General features: G+C 43.3%; 1 pseudogene; it reads right to left on the bottom strand.

Moving 5' to 3' along the window:
* Positions 1-980: 980 nt before the first annotated feature.
* LOC103215540 (large ribosomal subunit protein uL18 pseudogene) lies at positions 981-1,907 on the bottom strand (annotated as a pseudogene).
* Between the last annotated feature and the right edge of the window lie 13,192 nt (positions 1,908-15,099).

Genomic DNA, 15,099 nt, shown 5'->3' with positions numbered 1-15,099 from the left:
ATGCCTGTAGTCCCAGCTACCTGGGAGACTCAGGCAGAAAAAATTCCTTGAACCCGGGGGCGGAGGTTGCAGTGAGCCGAAATCATGCCGATGCACTCCAGCCTGGATAACAGAGCGAGACTCCGTCTCAAAAAAAAAAAAAAAAAAAAAAAAAAAAAAAAAAAAAAAATTATTTTCATCATTTTTTGGCATGGTTGGGAGCAATTGTTACTTAACAGTTGGGTTACTTATCAGTTGTTCCCAACGATGCCAAAAATGGTGAAAATAATTTTTAGATGGAAGAATGATGGAATTGTCAGGATAATAATAATTGAATAACAATAATTCCCAGGATAATAAAATAGTAAAGTATCTCAAGATATAAGAAAAATAAGGTCACCTAGATCCTGTAATGTCTCTTATACACATTGCCATTAGATAAAAAGGATCCCAGTGGACCCATATGGTAATTGCAAAATAAAATACGTTTTATTTAATTAAAAATATGTAAATTCCCTCTTCGTTCTTTGCAAGACCTCTAAGAAGAAAAGGCATAAAGCAATCTTTATAAAGCGTTAGAGCTTAAAAAAAGAAACACAACGGGGAATTGGGAACGTTGGGTGTAGATAGATAGGCACTCCCGCTATGGGAGGAATGACTGGCAGACAAGCACAACAGAGGGAGGCAATACAGGTGTGGGAGTCAGTGAGTAAATCAGATCCACCATTGCTGATGCTTTGTTGGGGAGAGAGGCATCAGGTTGGAGGACCAATGATGGCTGCTCATCAATTTGAGCCGCGTGGATGCTAGTCTGTGGCAAGAAGTAGTGAGTCTGGAGGGTTTTGAGCAGGGTGGCATGAGGCATGCAAACATTTTCTTGGCTTTTTTTTTTTTTTTTTTTTAACTAGGATTGTGGAGCTTTATTCCCAAGGAAAAATTATAGCTTTTAAAATATAATAAAAACCGTACCTAAGAATCTTTTTTAGTTGCTGTCCGTAAGTTTATTGTCTTTATCTGAAAAATCCTCATAGAAAATTGTTTGGTTTAGCTCTCAGCAGCCTGCTCCTGAGCTCTGAGGAAGCTTACCTTCTTTTGAGCTACCTGATCTTTCTTCTGAGCAAGAGACTTTTTGGGATGATTCCACCTCTTCTTTTTAACTTCTTCATTGGGCTTCTTTTCATAGACTGGATTCTCTCGTATAGCAGCATGAGCTTTCTTATACGTCTCTTCCATCATGTCTGGAGTTACACTGTTCTTTATGTATTGAGAGAACTGTTTCTTGTAAGCATCTTCATCTTGTTCCATTAAGTAGCGCATGTAATCTGCAACATTTTGGCCCAGGATGTGCTTCCGGTGTTTAAATTCCTTGCTTTCAGAATCATAAACAGGGAATCGTTTGGTACGGTGAGAGATAGACAAGCTTCCATCCACAGCTCCCTTCAGGGTGCCAAAAACTTTATTGCCAGTAATAGTTCTGGCAAGGCCTGCATCCAAATAGCAGGTAAAGGCACTTGGCTGACCATCAATGCTTTCCACATTGTATTTATCACCAGTCACCTCCACTTGGCCTTCATAGATCTTGTCCATGCCAAACCTATTGAGAAGCCTGCGGGCCAGCAGCAGGCCAGTACAATACAGTGCAGCGTAATTTGTTAGGCCAACCTTCACATCATATTTGGCAGCTCGTGTGCATATGCCGCACAGACTATCATATCCCCCTCTATATGGGCATAAGCAATCTGATAAATGATATCTCTGTTTGTTACATGAACGATCATCCTGTATTTGGGTGTGTTATATTTATTTTTATCCTGTATCACCAAACATTTCTGAGCATAGTAATCAGTTTTACCCTCTTGGCATCTTCTAAATTTCACTTGCTATCTCTTAAAGTAGGCCTTATTCTTAATAACTTAAAAAAACCCCATCCTGTGGAACAGAGACCCACATCCGTGACTCAACAGAGACCTGCAGGCCCGGCAGCACTAGGGGGCAGAAAGGGCAAGAATCTTAACACTGAATTCAGATCATTGTGCATTTATTTTCAAGTACTTCAGTAGGGACTACATTCATTAACACAAATTAAAACCCACATGCTGTTTTCAAAGCCTATTAAAACTATACACCTATTAACAAATAAGCTATTTAGTTCAACTCTGTTTCATTGGAAGTTGACACTGACTCCCCAGGTCTTGAATGTTTTAGGTGCCACACTGGCATGCCATTAGGGGTTGTGACGAAAACACCAGACGACTCATTCTGGGAAGGGGAAGTTGAAGACTGAACGTGATCATAATCTCTAAAATGGTAAGAGCAGTGGATAAAGTGTACATGTATTTATTTTTCAAATTCTGGAGGAGTTTCATAGGGAAGAAGCTTATGGAACCATTATCCCAAGAGGTGGTAGTGCCTGCAAAAGTACTTTCAAAGATTAAGATACTTGCGGAGATGAGAGTTATAATTGGCTATTAGAGAAAATGGAGTGCTTTGGGTGGTGCACCCCAGAGGCTGCTGTCAGAGCTGTACATTTCCAGCTGCAGAGGCAGGGAGTCATACCTAGCGTGGCCCTTCTCGTATCCTTGGGAGGCAGTTTGCTCTAAGAGGTGCATCTTGCTTTCAGAATACATTCCCATTGACTTTTTTTTTTTTTTTTTTTTTTTTTTAAACACAAAACAATCGTTTATTGTTGACTGGGCTCAGGAGGTGGTTCTCACTGGGGATCTCTTGTGAGGTTGCAATAAGACATTGATGGGAGTTGCAGTCATCGCAAAGGCTGTCTGTTGATGCTGTCTGTTTGCTAGGACCTCCACTGGGACTGAGGACTAGAACGCATATGCTCAGCCTCTCCACTGTTGCCTGGGTTTCTTCACAACATGCAGCAAGGATTGAAGAGCAAGCGTCCCAAGAGAGAGCCAGGCTAAAGTACCTTTCATAGTCTAGCCTTGGAACACACACAGTGTCACTTGTGCTGTTTTCTGTTGTCTTCCGTAGAAATGTGTCCCTAAGTCCAGCCTATATTCAAGACTAGGGGAATAGACTTCACCTCTTGAGGGGTGACCCATCAACTTGAAAAAAAAAAAAACCTGGTTGTCATTTTGTCATTGTCACACATTGATAATAATTATACCTAACATTCCCCCCATTCCACCCATTCAATGAGTCAATCATTCAATCATTTAGCAAATACTTTTTGTTAGGCATTTCGTCCAGACTTACATCTGAATAGGGCTTCACAATTTCCAGAGAAACTTCATATCCGGTATTTGACTCGGTGTTCTCAACAACCATGCATGAAAGGCTAGGTGTGTTTAATTACTTCCACTTTTCAGATGAGGCAGTGAGAGGCTGGGAAACTCATCCAAAGTCTCTGAGCCGGTGTCTGGTCCAGAGGTCATTCAAACCCAAGTCTATCCTGGAAGGGCATTCTTTCCACTCACCACCCAGAGCACCGTCTTCCTCTCTCTCTCAAAATATCCAAGACTGGAGAGGAGGATACACAGCCAGAGAGACTTGCTCTGAGGTACTATGGCTTTTGCATTGGGTGACCACGTGTGAGGTATTCGAGGCATTTGAGGGTGAAAGGCAGCGCTATTAATAATGACCCTGGGGTGACAGGCACGAACCAGGCATACTGGACATAGGGTCACTTCTCCCACAAATGCTCAAATAACTAGAACCCAAGTGTCTTGTGCTTTTCTGCCAAATCATGCCTTTTTTTTTTTAAACTTCCTACCTCTTTAAGCAAAACCAACAAATGCTATCAATGCCACAAGGATATGAGTGACCCATAGCTCCCTAGGAGAAGGCATGAGGGCATCTATGTGTTCACATGCAATTGCTTGGCCGGGTCCTGGAACCTGCTCCATTCCATGTGAACTGAAAGGTTTGGGGTTGCTGGGCAGAGGCCTGCAAGGAGATGGTCCAGCTACCCCAGGCATCTCATTTCCCTCTCCTGCTGCATCACTGGTTGGGGAGGTGGTAAGACCACATTCTGGAGAGAGTCCCATTGGGGAGCCATGGAGTGAATACTGGGCATCGGTGTAGACCTTGCTGGGCAGAAATGGCTGGGCCTTTGTACCCCACCCACCTCAGTCACTGGGTGCTGGGTGTCCCGGGAAGGATGCAGCCTCCAGTGGCACAGACCTCTCTAGTCGAGGCAGATTCCGAAGGAGCTGAGAGCTGGCGGCTTTGTGCTGACCATGCTTCCCACAGTCAGGCCCTAAGGCTTTCCTTCAAGGTGGACCTGGGTGGAGCATCTCATGCCCCATCAGGTTGTAGAAAAAACCAGAAAATAGAAAGAAAATGTCTATTTAAAATTAGAAATGGTCTCAGAATTTAAGAGACCCAGATCTGGTGTAGATTCTACCACTTGTTAGTTCGTGTGACCCTGGACGTGTCCTTTACCCTTCCTGGAACTCACTGTCCTCATCTATAAAAGTGAGAGAGCTGAATTAGCGTTGGAGCTGGCCCGGCTCCACCCTGCTGTTTTGTAGCCATGAAGTCATTTAATACCCGGGCTGGGCAGACTTCTCTCTCTGCTAGAGCGGGTTGGAGCAAGGCTTTCTGCTCTTGGTTGGGAATATTTGTTACAGGCTATTCAAAGTAAACTAGAATACTCCCCAGAGAATAACATTTTAAAAGGAACTGCAGAAAAATTTATTGTGACTGGTAAGTGGCTAAAGAACAGAAAATCCCTAGGGAGTGATCAGATGCCACTTGTCACACTCGGAAAAGATTTAACCTATCCATTAATGGGACAGAGTATGTAGAGTTGTGGCTAATAACTGCATTGTGCCGCACTTAGCATTTATGAGGAAAGAATTGTGTTTTTCCTGGTCTTTGGATTTTACTTCCTTCCTGAAAACCCTTCACCAGCCTCTTCAGTGTCTTGTAAGCATCAACTTCAAATGGCACATTGGATGTGAAAGGTTTTTAGAAACTAATGAATTATCTGTAGCTTTCCATTACTCTTATCTCCTGTTCCAAGGTAATTAAAAGATGCCTGTGCCATTGAGTAATTTCAAGCGTTTTGTCCAGTTATCTAATCTGCAGTGTTTATCTTCTCTGCATTGCTGAATACCTTCTTCTCTCCTGGTCAAATAAATCTTGGAGGCTTCACTTCTTTGGTAGATTGCTGACACCAGGATGGCAGGTCATCCTGGCCTCCTGAGTCCTCTGGGCAGTGAGGTGTCAGCAGGGTGGAGTGGGAGCTTCAGTGACAGGTTGGCATCTTAGAACATTCCACCCCCTGACTCCTTGCAGAATGGATGGGACATAAAGTGAAAGTCAGGGACTTGGGGAGGCAGGAGTCTCTGCAGCTCGCAGATGCAGAGTTCTGTCTTCTTGTCATCTGCTGGAGAGAGATTCAGGGAGCCATCATTTCTGCCAGGTGGGGGAGCCCAGATGCAGCCCCTTTGGGCAGCGGGGCCAACTCTGTGCTGCTAGTCTTCAGTGGTGAGGAGGGGACAGGGAGCCAAAGCAGGGGGGCTTGTCCAGTTGGCAATGGTCATTTCTGGGCTACAGTTGAGGCAGCCCCTGAAGGGGCAGAGTTTTCTAGAGGTGACTTCCAAGGTGGGTTTTGAGGAAAGCAAGGGATCTTGAGGAATAGAGGGGAGTAGGGCACCATAAGGAAACACCAGCGCAGGACTCACATATGCTGGGAGATAGAGCTTGGCTGCCACCAGGGCCCGAACGGGGTTGAAAGGCAGATGCAGCAGAATGACCGTTAGTGATCAGAATAGCTTCCTCTCTGCTTTCTGCCAGGAATCCTATGAGTTGGATTGGAATCACTACATGTTCTTGAGCTATTGGGGAAATGCATTTGGAGCATTTGGAAGCTTTGGAGAATGGATCAGAGTGGGGAAGAGACTGCATGGTAGGGGAGCAGCCCCCTTAAGGAGACCGTTGTAGCCCAGGTATGAGGAAAGGGAGGGGAAGCTGTTGTGGAAACGCCAAAGTGCTGTATATTTCTTGCTTAATGTCATCAATCCCTTCCAGCAACCTGGACCTCTGACCCTGGTAATATCCCAAACAGCTCCGCAATGCATCATTTCCAATGTCACTGCCCTGCCCCTAGTTGAGCCCCTAACCTTGTAAACTTGGACTGTTATAAAGAGCTTACCAAGACTTCTTGGCTCAATATCCTCTTCTGATTACAGCATCTTCACTGCTTCCAGAGTCATCTTATCAAAACACGGCTAGGAGCCTCTGCTCTTGCTCACACACCCTCTGAGTCACCCCATTGCCTCCAGGTGAGGCTGAGACTCCTCAGCAAGCACTAAGCCCTCAGCTTGCTTTCCCTTTCTCATCTCCAGGATCCCCCCTCCCTTCAATCTAATAGAAAGTCACAGTTTTAATTTCACCACTGTTTTCGTCTTTATCACTAGTCCTCTGGATTTGAATCTCCTTTTTTCCTCCTTCCCCTGTGACCTCATCTATAGAACTCTACCATCTCTAAGGCCTAGTCCAAATGTAGCTGGGTTCATAAAGTTTCCCATGATTTCTCTGAGCAGAATCTGTCTTTTCCTCTTCTCTGCTGCCATAGCACTGTGACTACATGTAACTCAGTTTGTTTTGATCATTGTTTTTTCCTATCCTCCCCATGATCTGCTGGTAATTGAAGGGCAGGGAAGGTGTCTGATTGTTCTGTACCTTGGCATTCAGAGACAAGTTGTTCTACCCCTTGTCTTACTACTCTGTCTCCTGAAACTCGGACATCATTTATTTTTCTCTTCCTACGTGCTACTCCTCTTGGTGATCTTGGACCAAAAGTCCTGATTTTGATTTTCTGGAGAGCCAATGCTATTCTGCTTCCAAATCTTCCTCTGAAAGATAGTAATAACAAGTAATCTCACCAACCCTTTTCCTGCAGCAGAAGCTGTGATCACACAAGTTCCATTTTTCTCTGTCCTAAAACTCAGTGTGGTAACCCATCAAGGTCAGGAGGGCTGAATCCTGGGAAAAGTCCCATAGCCCCATTTTGCAGATGTGAGAAATGGAGGTCAATGACTACTTCTCAGGGGATGTTAAAGATACAAAAAATCAGCTGGGCCTGGTGGCTCACGCCTGTAATCCCAGCACTTTGGAAGGCCGACGCAGGTGGATCACGAGGTCAGGAGTTCGAGACCAGCCTGACCAACATGGTGAAACCCCATCTGTACTAAAAATACAAAAATTAGCTGGGCATGGTGGTACATGCCTGTAATCCCAGCTACCCAGGAGGCTGAGGCAGGAGAATTGCTTGAATCCAGGAGGCAGAGGTTGCAGTGAGCCAAGATCATGCCACTGCATTCCAGCCTGTTGACAGAGCAAGACTCCATAAAAAAAAAAAAAAAAAAGATAAAAATCAAACTGCTGGTGAATGAGTGTCATGGGTAATGACTATCTGGGGCTGGTATCATGCAGGTGGTAAACAGCTGTAGGTAAAGAAAGGCAGATTTATTAAAGAAAGTAAGAAAATTTGTTGCAAGAAAGCAATGGGCAAGTCAGCAAGAGAGGAGCTGACTGCAAGGGGGTTTTATAGGATGGTGCTTGTGTTGGAGAAAGCTATGTGCAGTACTAATAGTGCCAAGGTTGCAGTGAGCTAACTTGCAATTTTTTCTCAGTCGAAGGTCTGATGATAGCTGGGCACAGAATGATTGTGAGTTATTTGTGCAGGAGGGCTATGTGTCCTGGACCATGAAGAAAGGCAGACTTGTAGCTTATCTGCCTTCTGCCTTCTCTTTTTGCTGTCCTCTGCTCCCACCAGCCTTACTCTTTTTCCATTATTAGGGCTCTACAATGAGGACTTTTGTTGAAAGCTTGAGATGCAACATTTAGATGATCCTTGACTTGTTATATGATTGTTAGATGCTTTAAAAAATGTCACTTTACCCCCACTTATAATCTATGATATTAGATCTAAGGGTTCTCAGAAGTACTTATCTAACTCCCTGGAGAGTGTGAGGAATAGACAGAAGGTAAGTGACTGGCCCAAGGCCACATAGCTAGTGGGTGCCACATTGTGTATATGATACAGCATTAACCCAGCTATAGAGAGAAGAGGAAGTTCTGCTTGAAGCTAGGGATGCTGAGGGCATGTAGATTTCCTTCCAAAACAGATAGACTTGGCCTCTTCTCAACATATTATTGAGTTGGTTGCCACAGCCACAATGATTGACTAAATTGGTCACCTAACTTAGTCACCCATACCTTTTCCCAAAACAGTATATGTAACTGTCTCAGACTCTGCCTTTGGGACATCAAGCCAGAGCCAGCTTGCAAGCACTGCCACTATAGACAAAGGCAGTGTGAAAAGACCTGGCCAGTGGGGCAGAAATGCTCCTTCTAGGCCAACTTGAAGAGTTGTTCAGAGGATTAAAAGACAGTGGCTGCAGAGGGGCACCCTATAGCTCCTGACTAAACATTTAATGATGATCACCCATATGAACTACTTTTTTTTTTTTTTTTTTTTAAAGAAATGAGGTCTTGCTTTGTTGCCCAAGCTGGAGTGCAGTGGCACAATTATAGGTCACTGCGGCCTTGAATTCCTGGGCTCAAGGGATCCTCCCACCTCAGCCTCCCAAGTAGCTGGGACTATAGGCATGTGCCACCATGCCCAGCTAATTTAAACAAAAAATTATTTAGAGACAGGGTCTTTCTGTGTTGCCCAGGCTGATCTAAACTACTTTTATATAATCTCGGAACTTGCATCTGGAAGAAGCTGCAGAGATCTTCTAGTTTAACCTCCTCAATGAGGGATGCCTGATGGATGGTCTAGAGTAGAGACTTGCTACTCAAGGCGTGGGCTGCAGGCCAGCTGCATCAGTGTAATGTGCATACCTGGGATGCTGTTAAAACGATCTAAATGCTGCTCAGGTTTCTCTATGGAAAGGGGTTCTAACCACTCCCTCGTTGGAAAGCATTGTTAGTTATTCCATGTGCTGAGTTGAGGTCTTCTTCTCATGATATACATCCCTTGGTTGGGATTCGGCCTTTTGGTGCAACACAGAGCCAGTCTTTCCTGCTTTCTCAAGGGCAATTGCTCAGTCATTTGAAGATAACCATCATTTGTCTCCTGAGTCATCTCTCTGCCTAAGAAACCCGATTCCTTCAGTTGTACATCGTGACCCGTGATTTCCTAAACCTTCCCAATCTTGCTCCCCTGCCTTTGGACGGTTTTCAGGTTTATAATGAATGCAGAGCCTCCTTCCTGAAAAGATTAGAGTTGGTTTATGACGACAAGAGCAAAAATGCAGCAAGGTTTATTGCTGCATTTATCTTTATTCTTGATAGAAAAGGGAAATTAGGATCAGGAAAAATGAGGAAGCAAATATGATAACCGTAGGATTAATAAAATTGATATAATCCAACGTAGAGTTTGGCTGTGAGCATCTAAACAGCAAAAGTGAAAATAAATGAACAATAGTTATGGGTATTTGTGGTTAAAAAGAAGAATGCGTACGAGACTCTTGTGGGAGATGTGTTTTTTCTTGACTCTAAGCTTCTCTTGCAAGTCATTTATTTATTTATTTATTTATTTATTTATTTATTTATTTATTTTTTTTATTTTTTTTTTTGAGACGGAGTCTTGCTCTGTCGCCCAGGCTGGAGTGCAGTGACCGGATCTCAGCTCACTGCAAGCTCCGCCTCCCAGGTTCACGCCATTCTCCTGCCTCAGCCTCCCGAGTAGCTGGGACCACAGGCGCCTGCCACCTCGCCCGGCTAGTTTTTTGTATTTTTAGTAGAGACGGGGTTTCACCATGTTAGCCAGGATGGTCTCGATCTCCTGACCTCGTGATCCGCCCGTCTCGGCCTCCCAAAGTGCTGGGATTACAGGCTTGAGCCACCGCACCCGGCCTTTATTTATTTTTAAATTTATTTATTTTGAGACAGAATCTCTCTCTATCACCCAGGCTGGAGTGCAGTGGCATGATCTTGGCTCACTGCAACCTCCGCCTCCTAGGTTCAAGCAATTCTAGTGCCTCAGCCTCCCAAGTAGCTGGGACTACAGGTGCATACCACTATGCCCAGTGAATTTTTGTATTTTTATTAGGGACGGGGTTTGGCTGTGTTGGCCAGGCTGGTCTCAAACTCCTGGCCTCAAGTGATCCAACTACCTCGGCCTCCCAAAGTGCTGGGATTACAGGCGTGAGCTACTGCACCCGGCCCTGCAAGTCTTTTTAAAAAATAAACTTTAAATCTTGGAATAATTTTAGATGTACTGAAAAGTTGCAAAGATAATATCAAATTCCTGTATACTCCACATCCAATTCCTCCTAATGTCAACATCTTCTAGAACCATGATACATTTGCCAAAACTAAGGAACTAACACTGGTACATAACTGTTAGGTAAACACCAGACTTTATTTCGATTTCAGCAGTTTCCCCACTAATATCCTTTTTCTGTTCCAAGATTCAATCCAGGATATCACGTTAACTTTAGTCAACTGGTCTGCCTGTTCTCCTCTGATTTGCGAGTTTTTCAGGTTTTTCTGCGCACAGGGTTTTTATTGCTGTCCTTCTTGTTCTTGTTGGGAATGTTGAGTAATCTCCTTAATAACAAGATTTATAACAAAAGAAGAGTCACCTTTTGTGCTCCATCTCTTGTGACAGTCAGTGAAAGTTGATATTAAACATTCCAGGCCATTTCAGTGAAAGATGATTTTGTAGACGGGGCCGGTGGGGGCTTTTTGGTGGTTTAACTTGAACAGTAGATAGGATTGAAGTCAGAAGTGGATGACTCCAGGCCTTCCTTCTTAAGCATCATTTCTCTTAGCAAGGCTTTCTGAAAGAGGTGGGAGTAGGTAGTTCAGGGTTATATTCTCTGACAATGGCCTGAAGGGATGGTATCTGTATTGCTGATTAAGAACAAATCCTCATCTTATAGGAAAATGGGTGATGTATGGTGGTTCTTCATCATGCTCATACAAAATCTATCTTCTTTGTTAGCTTAAAAATGTACTCTATGCAGAGATCCCCGCCCCCACCCCTCCTGGCCCGCCAGTTTTCTTTCCTTTCTATTAAACTTAGGAGATGGGTACTCTCAAAGATTTTTTCCCCAAGCTGTTGTTACCTGAGCTTTGGGGAAAAATAAGAACTGATGCCAAATCTAGTCCCCCACAGGAAGTGGGCTGTGGGAATAATGTGGTAATGTGGCAGAATCAGGCCAGATAAAAAGGAGCTGGGAAAGGAATGCATCATAACAGACTGGAAAATGTGGATTATTCAGGGAAAAACGGACACTGTGGTCTGGTTGAAGGAATCTTTCTGGCAAAGCAGCCAAGTCCTCAGCCGACATAAGAATCTCTCACTGCTGGTAGCAACACCTTGGCCTATTTCTCATGGTGCATTACAGAATTTTGCAGCCTTGACAATAGGAATGAGTTCTCCTGCTCTAGATGAATAAGAGTTTCAGATATCAAATAAACAGGGTGGTATTATTTGGGTAAAAATATCCATCTACAGAAATCTGAGGCCAGGTGATATTGTAATCTCAGATGGCTTCTGAAATCCAGTATTTCCTTTCAAGGATGAAACATTCTTTGTTATGGGAGTTGTACATTAAATGCTCGAATTTAACTCATTAAGTACTCGTGGGGCATTGGTGGGGGGATTGTAAAAAGAGTAGAAATTTTAGTCTGGTTGGAAACTGTGACATATGTTCAATTTAACTCAACCAATAATATTTTGTGGACATTCCATGTGGCTGGTACTGTGCTAGGCTCCGAGGATACAGAAATGAGTAAGACAAAGTTGTCAACTTTGAGGGTTTAATGGCTTCGAAGGAGACAGCATAACAGAAGTTCAACATAATGTGTTGATTCAGTTCTTCTAGGTCGATGTGTTTACAGGTCATTTATGTGTTCTTTACATTGCTTGAATTTTGCATCTATTATGGTGACTTTTGTATTATAATATCTAGAAAACCAGTGAAATGAAGAACAGGGGAACTTTGCATCAAAACCCACTGGAAACAGTGACAGCATTAGGTAAACATTAGAAGAGAGGCATTTGCAAGGTGCTATGGCAGCACAGAGAAGAGGTATGTCACCCAACCTGGGGGTTAAGGGACAACTTCCTGGAGGAGGTGACACCTGGGCTAAATCTCGAGATAAAAGAAACACTGGAAGTGGGATGTAGCCGCATTGACAGGAACACACAGGAACGCAGCAACGATGTGAGAACCACAAGCAGTTCTGTCCTATTCAAAGGTAAAAAGTGGTGGAATAAAACTAGTAAACCGTGCTCCAGAGCTTGCACTTCGACTTCGGCTGATGGAGAATCACAAATGGTTCTCATCAGGGCCTGACATTTTCGTGTTTTAGATAAATCTCACTGGTGACCACCTGAAGGATGAGTTCAATGGGAGACAGATTGGATACTGGGGATTCTGGAACGATGTTGGTTGGCGAGCACTGTCATGACCCCCTGTCCTTTTCTCTCTGCTGGGTTCCTTGACCAGTAAGACAAGTGTGGCTCCCTGTTGGAGGCTAGAGAGGGATCCCAAACACATCTGGAGCTTTGAGCATGAGAGGAAGTGCAGGCAAAGGCCAGTGGAGGGTTGCATTGGTGCACCATTATTTGCAATACCGAGAGAACACCCAAGGATCTGGGAGGAAGTCAAACTTTCTGGCAAAGCCTAGGCCAGAGCCCACTGATCCAGAGGGCACGGGCTGCTGATTCCACAGGTCTTGGTCCCCCTCAAGAGGAACTGCCCTGCTGGGTTGAGCTGCTCTCTTTCCATGTGGTTGGGAGAGGACTGGTCTTCCCAAAGTCCCTGAGATCCTGAGTGTCTCCTCAGGGGTTTCAGTCAAGAGGCCCCCATTTGCCAGGCCACTGGGCCCTGACTCACAGGAGAAACAGTTCCTTCCCAAGTGGCCAGCTCCATGGGGCCTGCAAGAACTCAACATCCTGACCTGCATTAAGTCTTTGCCTACTTTCTTTGCAAGTAGGCAAAGAAAGGCCCTGAACCATTTAGCAGGCTCAGCGGCTTGAAGCGAAACTTAGCCAAAGCCAGGCTAGGGAGTGCTGATTGAGACTTGAGAAGAAACAAGAGATTCAAAGACATTGTGTAAACCTTACTGAAATATTAGACTATATTGCAAAGGAATTGTCAAAGAGCAGAAAACCAAAAAGTTTCTGGAAATAAAAAAATTATTTCTAAATTTAAAAAATGAAATAGGTTAACAACAACAAAAAATGAAACAAACATTGATTTAGTAATTTGGACAATCAAAAGGGTGACCAGATCACTGATTACTTGTGGTCCCAGCTCAGCAATTAAATGATTCACAGATATTAAAAAAAAAAAAAAAAAAAGACAACCAATGAAGTCATGGTGTTCATCTTCTCAAAGGTTGTGTATGTTTTGCATTTTCACAGTATCATCTTCTGCAACATTTCACTGAACAGACTCAGTTCTTCTAGGTCAATGTCATTTACATGGATTGAATTTGGCATCTATTATCACTTTTGTACTGTAATATCTAGAAAAGCATTGACATGAAGAACAGGAGAACTCTTTATATCGAAACCCATTGCAAACACTGAAAGCAGCAGTTAAGGGAACATTTATAGGTTGAAATGTGTTGCAGCATTTCTCTTGCTTAAAAAGGATAGATGGCTCATAAGTGGTTCATAGAAGCATCAAAATGGAGATGAAAACAATAATGTAAACACCACAACCCAAACACAGAATGTGCAAATACAGAATGTGACTCTGTGTGCTGGAACAAGTAAAACTGCACAATTTGTCAAAAGAGGAGTGCAAATAAGAAGTATGAGAGTAAATAAATGAGGAATTGGATTTTAATGGAAGCAATCTATTTTCCACCTGGTCCCTAATAAGTTGTTTGCTATGAAACTTTGTCAAGTATAATAGGGAGCCTTCAAAGTTCTTGTGTTGTTCCCAAAGCACACAGACCTCTTTAGTAAATGTCCAACTGATTAATCTTGTTGCTAATGGCAGAGCCAAGACTGAAACTACAGTGACATCATTTAGAATTCCAGAGTCCTCAAAACAGAAAAAGGTATTAGTAACACTGTTGATAGGAAGCTTGTAAAACCAACCAAAAACTGATGATAAATATACATGGAGCTAAGCAAAATGAGTTATTGAGAAATTCATTTAAAAAATGGTGCTCTTGGATATCACAGGCAATATGAAAGAGCAATTGCAATCATGCGTGGTTGGAGGAAAACCCCTGATGTGTAGGTAGAGTGTGAATTGGCTCGTGGCACAGGTGTGATGCATGGGAAACATACATGAGGGAAAAGAGCTTACAAAACTTTTGTCTTTGTTTGTCACTAAAAAGTTTGTGCTATTGAAAAGGTTATTCATTTAGTTGCTGATTAGGTCATGAGCTGTGGTATAGATTAGTAAATATGTGTTGGTATCTTCTCTGAGTATACTTACCAATGTGTATAGCAAGGCAGTGCACTGATTGATAAAGGTTTGCTCTGCAAGGTTTTTTGTTTTGTTTTGTTTTTTTGAGACAGCATCTTACTCTGTTGCCCAGGCTAGAGGCAGTGGTGAGATCATGGCTCACTCAACTTTCTGGGCTCAAGGGATCCTCCCACTTCAGTCTCCTGGGTAGCTGGGACTACAGGCGCAAGCCACCACGCATGGCTAATTTTTGTGTTTTTTTTGTAGGGATGGGATTTCACCATGTTGCCCAGGCTGATTTCAAACTCCTGGGCTCAAGATTACAGGCGTGAGCCACTGTGCCCAGCCTCCTCTGCAATGTTGATCCACACATGACTCTATTCCCTGAGAACAATTGGTAGCCAATGGTATTTATGCTGATCTTGATCTTGATTTATCTTGATCTTGATTCAAGGTTGACGAAAATAATGAAAATTGTGAGTCTATCCAAGTTATACCCACTGGGCACCTAGTACAATACATTTTCAATACTGAAGTACCCTGTCAAAGAGAAAGCAGTGCTCAAGAATTTTTGAAATCAGGAATGAAATGGAAACATTTCTTCATGGCACTGATAATGTCATAAACTACTTCTGAGACTTCAAGTGCTTTGCTCAACTGCTGTTATCTCAGCCACGTGTTTATTGTCTTTAGAGCCCGAACCTATTGCCTCAGGGCTTAGTGACCATGAATTTTAATACTGAGGATAAGATAC

This window comes from Chlorocebus sabaeus, chromosome 8 (assembly GCF_047675955.1).
Source record: "Chlorocebus sabaeus isolate Y175 chromosome 8, mChlSab1.0.hap1, whole genome shotgun sequence".
Classification (NCBI taxonomy): domain Eukaryota; kingdom Metazoa; phylum Chordata; class Mammalia; order Primates; family Cercopithecidae; genus Chlorocebus; species Chlorocebus sabaeus.
The sequence above is the reverse complement of the archived record's forward strand: the minus strand, read 5'-3'. Positions and strand labels throughout refer to the sequence as shown.